The 12,983-nt window shown below is 45.4% G+C and overlaps 1 protein-coding gene across 1 annotated transcript in view; it reads right to left on the minus strand.

Moving 5' to 3' along the window:
* Positions 1 to 12,983, minus strand: part of LOC123853039 (large ribosomal subunit protein uL11-like) — a 267,057-nt gene that overhangs the window by 102,848 nt on the left and 151,226 nt on the right. The window contains exon 4 of the mRNA XM_064578450.1: positions 7,763 to 7,843. The gene's annotated coding sequence lies outside the window, so the exon portion shown is untranslated. The remainder of the gene's footprint in view (positions 1 to 7,762; positions 7,844 to 12,983) is intronic.

Raw genomic sequence — 12,983 nt, forward strand, 5'->3', positions numbered from 1 at the left:
CAAGGAGAGAAATATTCGCTGTCTGCACTGCCCAATACAGTACCCACTGGTGGCTACTGAGGACTTGAAATATGACCAGTGCAACTGAGAGACTGGATTTGAAATTTTATTTAATTTGCATTAAATTCAACAAGATTTAAAGAAAGCCGCATGTGGCTAGTGGCTATGGTATTAACCAGCACAGCTCCAGGAATGTAGAGCCTAGATGAAGAAATTCACATCAGTCGAGGGGGTAAGTGTTATGCTGGATACAGCTCTGCCTAAGCTCCAAGAGCACAGACAAGAGAACATAGCTTTGGTGTGGGGTGTGGCCTGGGGCAAGGTCACCGGAGGCTTCCTAGAAAAAGTTGTCTCTGAGCCGAGTCTTAAGGAAGGGGCTGTTGGCAGGAGGGGAGGTATTTTTAAATATATCCAAATATGCTGGATTTCACAACAGGGCCTGTGGACAGCCAGTACTTTGGTGGAGATTGAAACCTGTAATCAAGACCCAGAGTCTTCTTTGAGCTACAAGATAACCAAAGCTTACCCTTGAAGGATGAAAGAATAGTGGGTTCAGGAATGTGTCCACTGTTTTTTGTTGTGTGTGTTTTTTTTTTTCCCTGCTGCAGGTATCAGCTTGAGTTTGGCTTTCAACCATCACCTCTCAGAGGATGTGCAAACACCTGGAAAGCAAATCTGAAAAATTCACCGGCTCATTGGAATGCTTTGTCAATTTTGCATGAAGTCAAATGTCCAAGAATTGTGAGCCAGCTCTAGTCAGACAAAAGAGTATTAATAATAATAAGGATAATGATGATAATAATGAAAAACAATTACCACTTATTAAGACACTTACTTTGTGCCAGACCCAATGTTAAGTGCTTTTGTGTATTGATCGTCTCACACAATCCTACAATCCATCCTCTACGTGGCAGCAGCCTTTTTAAGATCTAAACTCTAAATCAGATCATGCAAGTCTGCGGCTAAAACCCTTAAGTGGCTTCCCATGATACTTAGAATGAAATCAAAATTTCTTGCCCTGGCCTGCAAGGCTTGGGCCCTGCCTACCTCTCCCCATCTGCTCCCACTCTCCATCCTACTCACTAAGCTCCAGATACATAAGACAACTCTCTGGTATAAAGGACCAAGTTTTGGCCACCCCAGGACCTCTGCACTTGCTATTCCCCCCAACAAGCTCCTCAACTTCCAGGCCCAACCCTCCATTATGTGCTAGAGGGTAGGAACCTTGTCTCTTTGGTCACTGTGGCATCCCCAGTCCCTAAGACAGTAGGTATTCAATAAAAATTTATTAAATGATTAAAAGAATTTGAACTGTATGTACTAAGCATTATTCTCCTCATGTAACAGATGAAGAAACTGAAGTTCAGAGGGGTTAATTTGCTCAAAGCCATACAGCTTGTTAGTTTCTGACTACATATCTGGAGGATTCTGTCCATTTTCTCTGCTGGCCAGTTGGACTGGGGTTGCAAAATCACCTCAGAAGGAGGAGAATCCTTCAAGATACGGTTTTCATCCCTTCACTCTGCAAATGGCCCTGGTTTGCCTCACTTAGTTCTTTATTGCCAGGATCTATCTGTCTGTATCATTAGAAACCCTAGCCTGCAAAACTACCCAGTCTTCCTCTGGCTTTTACTTTATGTTTTTCTTTGATCATAAAAATGAGTATTGTAGGAAGACTGGCAAAGTATAGAAAAATATATAAAGAAGCTGGGAGGAAAAAAAAAAAAAACTACTCACTACTCATGACCTCACTGCCCAAAGGCAACTCGGTTAACGCTTTGGTTTCTTTGCTGCCAATCTTTTCTATCATCTTTAACACAGAGTTGATATTGTCTTGGTATGTAATTTTGTGCCCTAATTTTATCCCTTAATGCCTGACATCTTAAGATTGTTCTCAAAGGGGTGCCTGGCTGGCTCAGTCAGTAGAGCATGTGACTCTTGATCTCAGGGTTGTGAGTTCAAGCCCCAAGTTGGGGGCAGAGATTACCGAAAAAGTAAAATAAAATCTTAAAAAAAAAAAAAAAAAAGATCGCTCTCAAGACATTACAATTTTTTCATAAGCATAATGGTCGCATAATATTCCTTCATTTGGATAATGCCAGTTCACTCAACCAAATTTCTTTTGTTTGGGGGAATCCCTCTTCTCATCTTGCAGGTCAGTCCGCCAAAATGAGGACTTAAATGCAAGGAGGCAGACCTGCAATTATGACTTAAATATAAAGAGATGCATGGACTGTGATGTTTCCCTTTTGAGATCAGAAAAAAAGGCATGTCTGTATTTCATCAGAATAATTATTGCTATGATTTTATCATTTCCTGAGATTCCATAGTATATGGGAGTTGGGGACATTCCAAAGAAAATCATGAAATTTTACCTAAAAGCTTCACAGGTTTTAGGGCTGTGTTGACTCTCAGCAAAATCCCCTCAGTTGCCCCATTGCCTACACTTTCAGAGTGCACCGAAGAGGTAAGGTGGAAAAGAGCCAGGAATCTGCGAAGTTCAGTCCTGTTTCTAGGCTTAACTACGTGCGCTTGGACATGTCACTCCTCCTCTTTCCTATGAAATGAGCATGATGGTCCTCGCCTCAGAGAACTGTGAAGGTCAAATGAAGCATCAGACGGGAAGGGTGCGTAGTAAACTCAAAAGTGCTGTAAAGTTGTTTGGAATTCTTACGATCCAATGAGTTATGACCACAGTGGCTATTTAAAAAGACTTAAAGGTCAGCGAAGCCGATGTTCTCCAGCCCAAATCTTCAAAAGGCTGGCTCTTGTTATAAGACGATATATATATAAACTGGATTAGTGGGTCCTCTGCTTGTGATAAATTCACGGGGATTTGAAAGAGTGGGTGTGGCAAGCTTGGCTGCTTGCCTACCCAGCATCCAAGCCCTACCTCCCCTGATCCTAACAGAAGTTCTGTCGGGGTCAGGCATTCATTCACGCTGTGCAGCGTGTGACTCAGGGCAAACTGACTCCACCCCCAGCTCCAGAGGTGGGCCTGATTGGCCGAAGGATAACCCCTCCCCTTGCTAATGATTGGTTGGGCAGAGAGCATGTGATCCCATTCTGTCCACTGAGACCTGCGGGGCCTTGTGAGACAGGTGGGGAGAGATCTCCTTGCTCCTAACAAAGTATCATAGGAAGAGACGTTCTTTCTTCTGGATGCCCCACGGTGAACTGAGGCAGCCGTCTTGCTACCACACTGGGGAGGAAGCCAACATGGAGAGAGGAAGAGCAGAGCGAGGATGATGGTCATAATAACAACAGTAACAGTGGCAAACATTTATTGAGCCTTTAGAGCCTGCCAGGTCCTAGTCTAAATGTATTATATGCTTTAGCTCAGCAGGGTGACCCTGCCTTTTGGGGTGGCCCACGAACTAAGAATGGTTTTTACGTTTTTAATGGTTGAATAAAAATCAAAAGAACAATAGTATTTCAGGACACATGAAATTCAACTTTCAGTGTCCATAAATAAAATTTTATTGGAACCGAACCATGCCTACTCATTTACCTATTGTCTGTGGCTGCTTTCATTCTACAGCAGCCAAGGGAAGAAGTGGAAGAGACTGCCAACAATTTTGCCAAGAGCGAAGCCTAAAATATTTACTATCTGGTCCTTTATAGAGAAAGTTTGCCTACCCACAACATCCCTGTAAGTCGTTGTGTTATTATCCTCCTGTTTTTCACAGATGAGGAAACTGAGGCTTCCAGAGGTTAAGTAAATTGTCCAAGGTCACACAGCTCTTAAGAGGTGGACGTGAGACTCACTCCAAACAAGCTGGTTCCAGAGCTCTTAACCACTTTGGGAAAGAACCTGGATTCCTGATGACATTGTGGAGACGCCGAATCAACCAACCCTAAACACGCCTCACCTCGGGACTGCAGGTTTAAGAGGTATATGACATCGCTGTATTATTGAAGCCAGTCTGAGACTGTGTTTCTGTTCTTTGCAGGTGAAAGCATCCCAGCTGATGCCGTGAGAGGGAACATAACAAAGGAAAGGCAAGCTATGAGCTTCTTGGACCAAACTGCCTTTTGTCCTTGCTCAGGAGAATAAAAGCTTTCTTTCTCCAGATGCTTCAAGTCTCCACAAGTTCTTCCCCTTCAAAGGGATTATGAAGTAAATCCTATTTTAGAACTGATGCTGCTTTTGGCAATCTGCAATATTAGTCTGATGAGGAATTACACTCACTAATAAAACATCACAAGTGGGGTTGAGTCTAATTGTTGCAAGTGCTGATAGTAATGGTCTGTCGTAGGGACTTCTGTGCCGGCGCATCCCTCGCTTGGCTACAGCCCATGTGGAAAATCAATTTCCTCTAAATGTTTGAAGAATGGCACAGAAGGACCTGATTTCTTTTCCCTCTGCTGGAGTCAATCTGGAGACAGTGAGCCTATAAAACGAGTGAGAATAGCTATGGGTACAAGAAGCAGGGTGGGACGCCGAGCTAAGCAAAGCCTGACCTCAAGCTCGAAGTTCTAGTTTTTTTGTCCTAAGGCCAGAGACAATACACATTTGTGTCCCAAATTGATATGCTCTTAAAAAGTCACAGGATAGAAAGGCTTTGACTTCAACCCAGCAATTTCACTTCTAGGAATCTCTCCCCCGGAAAAACTCCCCCAAGTATGCAAGAATATGTGAACAGGGTGTTCCTCACAACCTGGTTTGTGATGGTGAGAAATTGGAGGCAAGATAATTATCAGACAGGAGGAGACTAATTGTGTCAATGGCGATATATCCATGTTCTGTAGCCATGAAGAAAGATAAATCTGTATGTATTCATGTGGAAAGATTTTTAAGATACAGTATTGAGTGGAGAAAGGCAAGCTGCAGACCAACATATATGGTATGAGGTTCATTTTTGTAAAAAAAACAAAAACAGCCTTCATCAAAGATGTGTGTATTTATTGATTGATTGATTGATTGATTTTTAAAGATTTTATTTATTTATTTGACAGAGACGCAGCGAGAGAGGGAACACAAGCAGGGGGAGTGGGAGAGGGAGAAGCAGGCTTCCCGCGGAGTAGGGAGCCCGATGCGGGGCTCGATCCCAGGACCCTGGGATCATGACCTGAGCCACCCAGGCACCCAAGATGTGTGTATTTATACGTAGATGTTTGTATATGAGTAGAGAAAGGTCTGAAAGGATCCACACCAGGTTACAGATGGTGATGGCTACACCCAGGGTGGAAAAGCTACCGGTGAGAGAGGAAACTTTCCTTCTTCTTATTTGGATTTTTTTTTACAACAAGGGTATATGGCTTTGATAATGCAAAAGGACATACAGCATTGGCTTCCCGCCATGTCTGAATAGTACCATGCCAGCCTTGTCACTATTTCTGAAGATACGGAAGACCAGGGTTCAACTCCATGGTCTGAATGATCTAATCAAGCCACAGATACAAGTCTGTTACACACTTTAATCTGATAGGTCATAGCCTGTCCTAGTCTACATTGCCACAAAAGAGCTTCATCCTTCGCTACCTGCCTGCCTTCCAAACCAGAACCAAACTAAAACATCCCTTCCCCAAGGCCGGAACTGAAAGATTTACTTTTTGGGGGACGCCTGGGTAGCTCATTCAGTTGAGCAGCTGCCTTGGGCTCAGGTCATGATCCCAGGGTCCTGGGACAGAGCCCCATGTAGGGCTACCTGCTCGGCAGGGGGCCTGCTTCTCCCTCTGCCCCTCCCCCTCTGCTCATGCTCTCTCTCTCTCTTACTCTCAAATAAATAAATAAAATCTTTAAAAAAAAAAAGAGAGAGAAAGATTTACTTTTTTTAAAATTGCGGTAAAATATATTCACATAAAATGTACCATCTTAACCATTTTAAAAGTGTACCATTCAGTGGCCTTGGGTGCATTTAAGGTGTTAGGCAACCACTGGTGCATCTAGAACTTTTTAATCACTCCAAAAGGAAATCTGGCATCCATTAGCATTACTATTCATTCTTTCTTCCCCCAGCCCCTGGAAACCACTAATGTGCTTTCTGTCTCTGTGAATTTGTCTATTCTAGACATTTCATATATGTGGAACCATACCACGTATGGCCCTCTGTGACTGGCTTCTTTCACTTAACATCACATGTTCAAAGTTCATCCATGCCATAGCTTATAAGCAATACCTCATTCCTCTTTATAGCTGTATACTATTCCAACATAAGGACATGCCACAACTTGTTTATCCATTCATCAGATGATGGACATTTTGGATGTTTAATCTTTTAGATATTATGAATAATGCTGCTATGAACATTCCTGTATACATTTTTCTTTGAACATCTGTTTTCACTTCTCTTGGGTACATATATTGGAATAGAATTGTGGGATCATATGGCAATTATTTGTTTATCCTTATCAAGATTTGCTTTTCAAACCCCAGAAGGCTAGTCTCCGGACCCTAGAGGACATGAAATGAATGGGGAAAACCTCCCCTGAGTTTCTGTATAATGTCTTCTGAGTATGGGCAGTAAGACTTGGGCTAAAGTCCCAACTTTGCCATGATCTAACTTACCTTGGGAAAATCACTTAGCCCTTCTAAGACCCTCAGGTTCTTCCTCTGTTATATGGGATTGATTATAGGACATACTTCATGGATCATTTATTCATTCAACAAAGATTTATTATACACCTACTGTGCAACACATACATTTTTCAGCACTGATAGAAATAGACAAGAATCCCAGCCCTTGCGGGAAAAGACAGACAATAAACAATACTAATAAGTAATAATAAGGTAGGTAGATAATGGTAAGTTTTATGTGGAAAATATAGAACAGGAGGGCTGAGGGAAGGCCTGCATTTTAAATGATATGATCAGCACAACCCCCACTAATAAGGTGATAACTGAACAAAGACTTGAAGGAAGAAAGAAAAGTCACGTGGCTATGTGGGAGGAAGAGATAGTGCAAAGGCCCTGGGGCAGAAGTGTTCTGCCATGTGCACATAAAAGCAAGGAGACCGGTGGGCCTGGACCAGAGTGCATGTGAGGGCGAACAGAGGGACTGATTTTGTGGGCCACAGTGAGGACTCTGGATTTGACTCTGAGAGAGAGATAAGGAGCCCTTGTAGGTTTTTCACCTGAACTGACTTATATTTCAAAAGCATCATTCAGTCTGCTGTGTTGAAAATAGACCACAGACAGACAAGGGCAGCACCAGGGAGACCAGGGGGTGCAGACTGCAGTAATCCACGTGAGACAAGGTGGGGCCTTGGACCAGGGTAGTAGCATAGAGGTGCTGAGAAATGCTCGGGTTCTGAACGCATTCTGAAGGTAGAGCCGACACCATTTCTTGTTGGGAGCATTAAATAAGATAATGTGGCAAAAGCTCTTATCACAGAGCCTCCATGTAGCTAGTACAAGTAATGGTGGCCACTATTATTATCAGGGTGGGTATAGTGTGTTCCCCTGCAGGGGCTGATCGGGAGCTAGAAAGAAAGTGAACAAGAGGGAAGCTGTTGAGGTTGCTGTGTGATTTGCAGTGAGTTTGAGGCCACCGAAGGCAATGAGCCTTTAACACAATGGAGACAAGGAAGTCTGCACCTTCCAGAGAACAGGGAAGTCCAACACAGCAAAGCCACAACATTTAGACCAAAATGGAGATTTTAGGGCCAACTGTTCCAGATAATTGCAAAAGCTTCTTCCTTATGGCGTCTGGAAAGCAACATCAGTCGGGAAAATGGTTGTTTCTAGATTCCCTAGCTTTGGAAATACTTACCTGCAGTGCAGGTATTAATTTTGGGGGTTTTCGGCTGAACCACTCACCTAGAACCTCTCTCAGGAAGAAGAACCAATCACCAAGAGACAATGGATTCCTTCCAGCTCACCTTCTCTTTGCTCCAAATCCTGGAGATGAGACAAGAGGTTGTTTCTGAGGCTGATGGAGATGGATTTTTCCAGGGGAATGCCAATGTCACTCCTCCCACCTCTGGTAATGATGTCTCCTGTAAGCCCTCTGCCAAACCCTTCCCATCGGACATCTGGCCTCAGCAGGGAGAAACGGGGACCAAGGCACGTATTTTGGCTCTGCTATTAGCAAAAGAAGGCTGATGAAATTCATCATTAGTGCAAATTAAAATCCACCAAACCATATCTCTCTTCCTTATATCACCTGCATTTCCAGAACTGGCAGGGGTCTCGCTTTCCTTTTGTTTTCATTTTGCTCTGGATTAAGGTGTGATTTTTTTTAATGGTTAATTAGAAGATAATAATGCCAGTGAGCTTATTGTTAATTATTTGTATCTGTACTTAATACTTGTAAGTGTGCTCAGTTCTCTCGAGCTAATATTTGGCTTGTCAGGTGTGTTAGTCATGGTAATTAATTGAGCCCATATACATTTACTGGTGCTGTGGGTAGAGTTATAGGAACAACAGCAGATATGAAATGTCTCCATCATGGTGTGCTTATCCCTCGAAAGAGAACTTTGGCAGATCGGATCCTTCTTGTGACATTCACTCTGTACCTGACTGGCTTCTTGCCTCACTCTTCCCAAGAGGGTCTTCTTTGTAAGATTGTAAGACCCCTCCCCATCTCCACCATATCCTCTCTCTGGGCTCCCTGTTAATTCCCTTTATCCATCAGGCCCAGCTCTATTATTTTGTTGGGGGGGGCGGAGTCTGGTGCAAAATAAAAACATGGATTCCCTTGTTCAAAACTTAAGAATTTCAAGATGGCGACGGCAGGACATTCAACCAAATGTCGAGCCCCAGTGACTGCAGAGGTTGAAGGCCCGCAAAACCAGCTCTTTGCCTTCTGCATTTCTCTACCCAAATGTATCCCATCTCTCTTCCCTACAGCCAGAACAGTGTGCAGCATACAAAAGGGGCGCAAGAAATAAGCAAAAGTATTTTCTAAATCCAAGATAGAAAGATGCAAAGTGTAACCACGTAACTCCCCTAACTGAAATCCTCCTGCAGATGGGACAGAGGGAACTTTCTGGAGGAACAGATATGTTCTACATGGATGTAGGGGTGGTGGTCCCATGGGGGTAAACATTTGTCAGACCTCATCAAACTGTAGACTTTAGAAGAACGCATTACACTGTGTATAATTACACATGGATAAAAAAATAACATGCCTTAAAAAAAAAAACCCCAATGGCTCCATATTACCTTCAAGATGAAGTCTATTTCTGTCCTTCCCCGGGGCCTGTTCTTAGTTTTCCAGCCTTACCGCCAGCACTTCTGTGGCTCCCTGTTTTCCAGGAAGCTGGCTGCCTGCCTGACCCACCTCTGTGCCTTCTCAACGCAACTGCTCCCTGGCCCAGAGGTGAAAAATCAAGAGGTAACACCAGGGTGGCATCAACTGGGAAGGACTGAAGAGTGGCAATGAGGCCAAGGCCCGGAGCTTCCCTCTGTACCTTAACTCGTTCATTTCTGCATTCTGGGGAAGTGAGGGTCAGGCGCTTGGTGGGCTCCAGCCACCGGCGACTGACCCATCCCTATGGAGGTAATCACATGTTCTACCTGGCATAACCACGTGAGTCTCTGCACTGCCGAAAATTGGGGCCGGCCCTTCCTTCTCTGTCCTTCTCCTCCTTCAGATCTCAACTCAAGGGTCTTCTCCTCCAGGAAGCCTTCCTGACCCCCTCGCCTCTCTTGATCTCTCCTTCCGTATCTCTGCAATAGCGTTGACCGCACTGTCCTAGATGGATCGTTATTGTTTTCTTTAAGGCTATGGCTTGGTATTCCCACAGTCCAGCGAGGTGCTGGCCACAGACCCAAGGCATACATATGCACGAAGGGATTTTCCTAGCTTTCTTGGCACGTGGTGCTGACACAGGTACACACGGATGGATGGATGGATAGATGGATGGATGGATGGGATGGATGGATGAATGGATGGACGGACGGATGGATGGACGGATGGATGGATGGACGGACGGATGGATGGACGGACGGATGGATGGATGGACGGATGGATGGATGGACGGATGGATGGATGGATGGGACGGATGGATGGATGGACGGATGGATGGATGGATGGACGGATGGATAGATGGACGGATGGACGGATGGATAGATGGACGGATGGATGGATGGATGGGACGGATGGATGAATGGACGGATGGATGGATGGATGGACGGATGGATGGATGGATGGGACGGATGGATGGATGGACGGATGGATGGATGGATGGACGGATGGATGGATGGACAGATGGATGGATGGATGGACGGGTGGATGGATGGATGGATGGATAGGTGGGTGAACAAATGAATGAGCGAATTTCCTCTTCGCCTTATCTACATTTCTTCTCCACGAGACTGTGGGCATTCTTGGTACATGGGTTTGAGAGACAGTGCTGCTGCAGCCACCATCTCAGACTCTGGACTCAGGCAACCTGGAGACATCCCAGGTGACCTTCAGCATGACTTTGACCTCCCTGAACATCCGATGAGGTCACTATTGATCTGGCTTCACAGGATTGTCGAGAAATTCAAATGAGACAATGCCTGCAGCACCTAGCCATCAGCAGCTCAGACCGCAGAGGAGACTGGATCCCGTGCAGCCGGGAGCCGGGCTCGGTAGATGCGGTCACCAGACAACAGGAACAGAAGTCCCCTGCCATTCACAGCCATCCTCAAGTCAACAGCGCTGATTTCGCCTTCTGTGCTCTGCCCAGTCTCCTGGGTCAGATGGTGGCTCAACAAAAGTAAAAATTTCCCTGCAATAAGAATATAACTATTGGCAGATGTTACCCAACTGGAATCTGGAAAACAATAAAAATAGGCCTTTTCTCATTTGCTTCCCACTTCCTGTTTCTCTGCCGGAAGATTCCAGTCTCAGCCACGAGAAAGAAAACACAGTGGTCCTCAATCCTATGGAAAAAGCAACTCAGTGATGGCCTTCCCAATCCAAATGCCTGGTTCTCAGTCTTTCTGGATGTACTGCCCCAGAATAACTCTTGGCTAAACAGGCATAAATTGTCCCATCGCCCCATACCTCCACCTCTTTCCAAACCACAGCCTCTCGACCAAGTCCTAAATTTCCAAGAAAAGGCAGTTTTGCATCCTGCCTAAGAGCTCAGACTCCAGAATCAGACAGAATGGAGTTCCAGTCCTACCCTTGCCGGTTCCTGGCTGTGAGATCTTGGAGATCTATGAGATCTCTTACCCTCTGGTAATTTTATTTTCCTACCCCAACTGGCGAGGAAAGAACAGTGTCTATATTGCAGAGTATCTGTGAGCACTAAAAGACCCTAAGTGCCAGAACTTTGGTGAGAGTTTATCAGATGTTCATTGTTATTGTTTATACCCATTGTTTTATTTATTTATTTATTTATTTATTTTTATTTTTTAAGTGGGCTTCATGCCCAGAGTGGGGCTTGAACTCAGGACCCTGAGATTACCGATGGGGCCAGCCAGGTGCCCCCAGACTCATTGTTTCAGAAAGAAGACATGGGATGGCAAAAATATTTAAAAGTTTTATAATAAATCCTGCAGGCAGGCCTGCAAAATCATAAAGACCCTTACTGGATAAATTGCTTCATCACTTCTCTAAGCAGTGGGCTGAAAAACGCATTCCTCATCCTTGCAAAGATTCAGAGTCAAACTCCTGGACCCTGTGTATGTGACCTTATTGGGAAGGGGATCTTTGCAGATGTAACGAAGTTAAGGATCTTGGGATGAGATTGTCCTGGATTATCATGGGCCCCCAAGTCCAATACAAATGTCCTTGGACGAGCAGAGAAGGGGAGAGGACACAGAGGGAAGAAGGCCATGTGAAGACAGAGGCAGAGATTGGAGGGATACGGCCACAAACCGGGGAAGCCAGCCACCACCCAAAGCTGGCGGAGACAAGGAAGGATCCTCCTCTAGAGCCTCTGGGGGCTGCACAGGCCTGCCAACACCTTGCTTTCACACTTCTGGCCTCCAGAATTGTGTGAGAATAAATTCCTGTTGTTTTAAGCCCCTCAGTTTGTGGTCATTTCTTGCCGCAACCCCAGAAAACTGACCCATCCTGCGACACCTTCAGTGGAGAAGGCAGCCCCTGGCCTCCACTGGCCAGTTCTGAGGATGAGGGAGATGGTTATGCTATCTGGTAGAAGCCAGCATGGGGCTCTTAGAGCCTGATGATCGCCGAGAGCAGATAAGCCTGGGTTCAAATTCCAGCTTCTCTTTTCATAGCTGTGCTGTCTTGGACAAGCCAAGCAGTCTTCAACCTCGCTGAACTTCTGTTTCTTCATATATATGAAGCAGGAGTAGTGATATACCAACCCCACGAGATAACGGGATGCTTCAGAAGATACGTCTGATGTGCCTGGTCTACAGGAAATTCTTTTTTTTTTTTTTTAAGTTTTATTTATTTATTTATTTGACGGAGAGAGACACAGTGAGAGCAGGAACACAAGCAGGGGGAGTGGGAGAGGGAGAAGCAGGCTTTCCGCCGAGCAGGGAGCCCGATGCGGGGCTCGATCCCAGGACCCCAGGATCATGACCTGAGCTGAAGGTAGACGCTTAACAACTGAGCCACCCAGGCGCCCCCAGAAAATTCTTGATGAGCCGCGGCTGGGCTGTCTCTCTTGGGCAAATCCACCTAGCTTCTTCCACACGTGGCAGGATGCCAGTGCGGTTACGGAGTGGCCTGTGGCCAGTGGGGGAACCCACACAGCCAAGGGGCCCAAGTGGCTTAAACTGGTGGCCGTGCCTTGTTATCACGGTTCTCTTCCTTCTGCAGGAATGGCCTGGCTGCCTCGAGATGTCCTGGGGAATAGCCAGCCACTCTGGGCTGCTGCTTTACTGTCCCTGGCTGAAGCCAAGGTGATGGAGAGCCTTGAAAATCAGCCCTGTGCTCCCAAGGAAGTCACTCTGCGTCTGTGGTGAAGCTTCTAGAGACAGTGACTTACGAACAAGCCGTGTCGACTCCATGGCAGTTCTACTCCTACTTCTTGAGTTTGTCTGTATGCAGAAGGCTCCGCCATCCATGACCCCCCTACTTACTGCCTAGAAGGGGCACATCCTTTCTACTCAGTTAAAAGGACAT

This window comes from Mirounga angustirostris, unplaced genomic scaffold (assembly GCF_029215605.1).
Source record: "Mirounga angustirostris isolate CCGP_5_RB_7025 unplaced genomic scaffold, mMirAng1.0.hap1 SCAF_14, whole genome shotgun sequence".
Lineage (NCBI taxonomy): Eukaryota > Metazoa > Chordata > Mammalia > Carnivora > Phocidae > Mirounga > Mirounga angustirostris.